Below are 6,000 nucleotides of genomic sequence, written 5' to 3'. Positions count from 1 at the left end.
CTTTTTATCTTTATTTTATTTTATTGTAGAATCAACTCCTATCTGCGCACACCAGGGCGGCCGTGGGCGGATGCGTATGGTGTATTCACTCCATGTTATCGTGCATTGCGCTGTCACTGGTATTTTGATAAAAGAATTTGAACAACATATAAGAAGCGTATAAATTATTAAACAGTAAAACATTAACATTTAAGAAGTAAAGTTAGATTAAGTACTACTGCAGTGCCTTCGGGTATACCTCATTTTTTGTTTGCCCATTACATGCTTAAATGTATACATTTTTTGGTGTACCTACCCGAGAACACGCGACATATAACCGAGCGTTGGAGAAGCATGGATTTTAAACACGCGTTGAGTTCATCTGCTGGTCTCCCTCGTGGAATAACTGGTAATGTTTGAATAAAATCTACAGCGAGTAAAACGACATTAGCTCCTATTTTTTTTTTACGATCTCTGAGATGTTGCTTTTTTCGGTTCAAGGCTTCATAAGCTCTTTTATGTTCTATGGTGTACTTATCCCAAACCATCATCTTTCAATGTTGCAAGACTTTCGCCTTGTATGTAGATCGGGGTAATTACATTCATTGCATTCCTAGTCTGAATCAGAATCTGATTGTATGGGTGGTTACCTGGCACTGTAGGGTTGCCACCCGTCCTTTAAAATACGGAATCGTGCCGCATTTGAGAATGAAATTGCGCGTCCCGTTTTGAATCAATACGGGACGGGATTTGTCCCGTATTTTTTTTATCATTTTTTTTAAAGCAGCGTCTCATGCAAATCATCCCACACGCATTTTATGAAGATGCCTCCTTTCCTACTTTTGATTGGGTAATACTTGATGTCATCGTTAGTTTGATTGGTCTTTTTAACTGTCCAGTGAGGAGGGTGTGTCTTTTAAGTAGAGTCTGCAAAGTGTTGGCACTGAGATGTGGCGTCAGCGCCAGAGTTGAAGCCCCTAACGTTGCGGTCAGCAAGTCGGCTAACATCCACCATGTGCCGTCTTTCAGTTGCGAGAAGCAGATCATAGAATGGTTGAAACTGTTGCCCCTAACGTTGCGCCACGGCGTGTGGTTCGTTTATACCTCGTGTCTTCTCATTAAACTTTTATCTCGCGAATATGTTATTGCAATCCGCAGCGGGAGCGTTTCTATAAACTTAATTTAAACTTACGTTTTACACCGTGCTTTGTTTCCCTTATGAACATGCTTGTATGCTTCACTCGCTCCCTCTCAATTGTTTAATTAATTTTTTGCTCTTCGCTGTTTGCGGCTCGTCCTTCATTTCCCCCTACTTCGTTCTTTTATCTCGCGAATATGTTATTGCAATCCTTAACGGGAGCGTTTCAATAAACTGATTGAAAATAGTTTTGCATTTACCTTTTTAGTAAAAGGCGAGCTTTTAAGCCTGAGAAATCACCCCGTAAATGCACACGTTTAATTGCACATGTGTTAATATGTATGCTTACACAGTATTAAAAGACAGTGAAAAATTAACGTCATTTACCTTCGTTCCCGCGTTTGACTCGTGCTGTAAATCTCTTCCTTGTTTTTAGTTCACGTGATTACGTAGGAGGCGTGATGACGCGATATGTGACTCCGCCTCCTCCATTACAGTGTATGGACAAAAAATATGTTCCAGTTATGACCATTACGCGTAGAATTTCGAAATGAAACCTGCCTAACTTTTGTAAGTAAGCTGTAAGGAATGAGCCTGCCAAATTTCAGCCTTCCACCTACACGGGAAGTTTGAGAATTAGTGATGAGTGAGTCAGTCAGTCAGTCAGTCAATCAGTCAGTCAGTCAGTCAGTGAGGGCTTTGCCTTTTATTAATATGTATAGATACAGTATATATATAATTTTTCCTACAGTGATTCATTAACAATTATTGGTCTTTATATACCAGAAAGACTTTCCTGGGATCTTTTGTAGGAAATATGTACACATAGTTCATTTATCTTTTCAGATAAAAATAAACTCGCCCAAATAATGAATTAAAAAAAAAAAGATGGAAGATGGTTTAAGAACACAGAAACGACAAAAGCTGATTCTTTCAATAATTCGATTTACATCAATGATTTACTCTGTTGTGCTGCAGTTCGGAAGATTACTTATTATTGCTGTAACACGGACAACCGCTTGCACGCTTTGAGCCAAAGCACTTTAGCACAGGGGTCCCCAACCCCCGGTCCGCGGCTCACTATCGGGCCTTAGCCGTCTGACAGCCGGGCCGTGACAGAACTGCCGGCAACGGAGACTCACTCAGACTTTTCAGAACGCTTGTCGGGTGGGGCTTTGCAGCGGCGCAGAGAGAGGAGAGACACCGAGGTGAGAGACTATTACAACAAAGTATTTTTATGATCCCGACAGTTTCCACATATGACACGAGTGTATAGAAATCTCGTTACTACGAAGTACATTCTGCAGATACTTTGATTACAACGAAGTGACCTTGAAATGCTTGAATGAATCATCCACAGAGCAGTTAGATCTGTGGTCGCAGCTCAGATGTACACATTTGCTCAACGATCCCTAAACAGAAACAAAGTAAAAAAAAATCTTTCTTTGAACTTTCCTTGTACTGATTTTTGTTGTTGTTGTTGTTGCTGTTTTTGTTTTCTGTGGTTTTCAGTGATATCTTTTGCTTATTGCTTGTCAACATTTGAAAAACATCCATTGGAATTTAACTCATTGTCATCCTCCTATAGAAACGGCAGACACGAAAAAACGATAATAGTGTTAATGTTTGTGATGTGCAATCTGTTGGAATGACAAATGCAATGCATATGTCTTTGTTTTATGCAAAAAAAGAAGAAAAATCTCGAATTGCAAACGTATGCGAACTGCTTAATAACTTAATAATAATAGAAATGTAATGTAAATTGTGCATGAAACTGCCCTACGAACCCGCCCCGAATCCTCAACTACAATAAACCAACCGAAAAAACCCTGGAAATTTTTCTTCTAGTAAAGTGGTCCTTGATGTCAAAAAGGTTGGGACCACTGCTTTAGCGGACTAGCGAGTGACCAAAACTGCTGACTGCGCAGTTGTCAATGACGTCATTACGCTAGCGTGCCTCAAAATCACGTGATGGGCGCATTTGAAACACTGCTTCGAAAGCTCGACACAATGTCGAAACCTGAGTATCGAACGGCCCATCACTATATATAACTACCGCCGACAAGCAGAATGTACTATACGATAGCAAGAGTTAAACAAAATAAAACGTCTCACTCTTGAATCCCTGGCACTTTCAATGAATATTCACTTTTACACTGTATCATTATTATCGCTCTTGTTATTAGTATTATTATTATTAACCCTCATCTTTTCTTGAGATCACATTTAATAGCCCGACGTTTGGAGTTCCACGGCCCTAATGCTGTAGTTTAAAAAAACTAATTGAAAACGAGCCTTGTTATTTATCCTTAAATGTTTTCTTTGTTCTGACTGAATTAAAACGGAGTAGAAAGAAAATAAAGGTAATCACATTTGAGAAAAATGAAATCATTAAATCACAGATGTTATTATTCGATCAAGTACATTGAGATATTTCATTTATTAATACTTTACAATTTTTTGTGGAGCACAAAAGTAACGAGTTCGCTACGAAGAAAAGACATCGTCACAGTTGATTGTGGCTCAACTGACTAAGGTGGTTGCTTTTAGTGCAAGCCTGAGTGCGATCCGAATTCAAAAGTCACTAAAATTAATAATAGGCCTCATTAAGTGAAAAAATGCTGTCCTAGTGATCTGATTAATATGCGATTTAAAATTTAGATTACAGTCACAGTTACCCCTAAGCTTTTTACCTCCATTTTGACATTTAATCCTAATGCTTCCAGTTTATTTCTAATAGCCTCATTGTATCCATTATAGCCAATCACTAAGATTTCAGTTTTCTCTTTATTTAACTTGAGAAAGTTACTATTCATCAATTCTGAGATACAAGTCAGACATAGTGTTAGTGAATCAAGAGATTTGGGGTTATCAGGTGCAATTGATAAATACAGTTGTGTGTCATCAGCATAGCTGTGGTAGCTCACGTTGTGCCCTGAGATAATCTGACCTAATGGAAGCATGTAGATTGAGAAGAGCAGCGGACCCAGGATAGAGCCTTGTGGAACACCATATAGGATATCATGTGTCTTTGAATTGTAATCACCACAACTAACAAAGAATTTTCTCCCTGCCAGGTAGGATTCAAACCAATTTACGACACTGCCAGAGAGGCCCACCCACTAACTAAGGCGATTTATAAGAATATTATGATCAATGGTGTCAAATGAGGCACTCAGATCTAAGAGGATGAGAACAGATAAATGGCCTCTGTCTGCATTTACATGCAAGTCATTTACTTCTTTAACGAGTGCAGTTTCTGTGCTGTGATTTGTTCTAAAACAAGAGATCTCACGATACTTCCAGATTTGATAGTAGTTGAAGCGACGGTGCTCTGATGACGCGTCAAACGTGCGACAGGTGACATGAAAGATGGAATATTGGGAGCAGAGCACTTTGGCTGGTTATGGAAGATGAACTTTCGACCGGAGCCTCTATGACTGTAACGAGGACGGCGAAGGAGTCCAAGTTCTTTAATGATGGGGATGCTAATTTCAGGAGTGGTTGTGGGTTTAAGTCAGCGAAGTTGTGAGTTGGAATAACTGAACGCCATTCTGACCGAAGAAGGGAGAGATGCTATCCAGACAGCGCCGTAAAATCCACGGCAGACAGTAAAACAGTATATCCGGGCAACAAGTGAGTAGACCGCTAAAACTTAATAAAACTTGGTAAAATCCGTTAAAACCCACGGCAGACGGTAAAACAGTACAAAAAAGTACGAAACTTTCTAACTAAAAACTAAACTAACAACTAAAAGTAAAATAATAAATTAGTAATATTAAACTCAGAGGGAGAAGCGGCGAACATTCAACGCCAGCGTCCTCTCCACCGTGTCAACTCAATATCTCTTCCCTGTTCTTGTTTTGTTGAGCCTTCGACTAGTGGCTGTGTTCATCCTGCACCTTTTATCGCGAAGAAATCTTGTAAGAAACCGAAGACGGCGCCGCTGTGAAAGTAAAGGATTTTTTTTTGTCATCTATCTCCGTGAAGGATATTCGTTCCTGTACCTCCGCAGGATCCGGCTGGATGAGGCCCCGGCCTGCCGTGTCAAAGAATTCTCTCTCAGATGTACCCCGATGGGCACACAAGGTCGGGCCAGCCTTCGCACCCCAGCACCAGTTAAAATGGATTAATGAAAGGCAGATCATTGGCAAACGAGAAGGATTTCTGCACGGAGAGAAATGTGATCATTCACTTTTTAACGGAGACACCCGGGCTGCAAGCCGGTGAGTTAAGCCATTTCCTAACGTTTTAAATTCACCCAGGTTCTGTAGTCGCTACTGTTTAAAATATATTTTCGTCTTGTGTTTATCGCCTGATGTCTTTACAGTCTTTGAACTCGAGCTGTTCGGATTATATGGACGCAGTGCGCGTTGTGGTTTACAGACCGCCTCGACACCGCGCCGATTTTACATCAAAATATGACTTTCGTCTTATTACTGGGGGCTTTCATTTCCAGGTCTGTTGTCGTGTAAGTTATTGGTAAAGGACTTTGTAGATCGTAGTGATTGTTGACGGTCGCACATTCCGGGGTTTTAATGTTTGCTGTTTGTGTTCCTCTGAGTCCCTGGCTGTTTTAGTGGATTTGTCTTTTATTTGTCACACAACTTGTAGAGTTACTTGTCGCAGTTCTCGCATTGTTGAACCCTTTACTGCCTCGCAGTTTCTAATGCATTTAGGGGCGTTGTTGCCACATTAGGACATTCATTGACAATCTTTTTTTTTTTGTGCGTTTTTCGCACTAAAATATGAGATCCAATCGCTCCTGTCAAAATGCTCCATCCCAAGCCAAAAATCGCAGCCCCGTGCTCTGAGGCGGGTTGGGGGGCTGCGCGTAGGTTAAAAAACACAACCGCCAGGTGTTTCTTTAAATTAATTAAATA

This window comes from Erpetoichthys calabaricus, chromosome 4 (genome assembly GCF_900747795.2).
Source record: "Erpetoichthys calabaricus chromosome 4, fErpCal1.3, whole genome shotgun sequence".
Classification (NCBI taxonomy): domain Eukaryota; kingdom Metazoa; phylum Chordata; class Cladistia; order Polypteriformes; family Polypteridae; genus Erpetoichthys; species Erpetoichthys calabaricus.
This window is presented reverse-complemented; position numbering follows the sequence as displayed.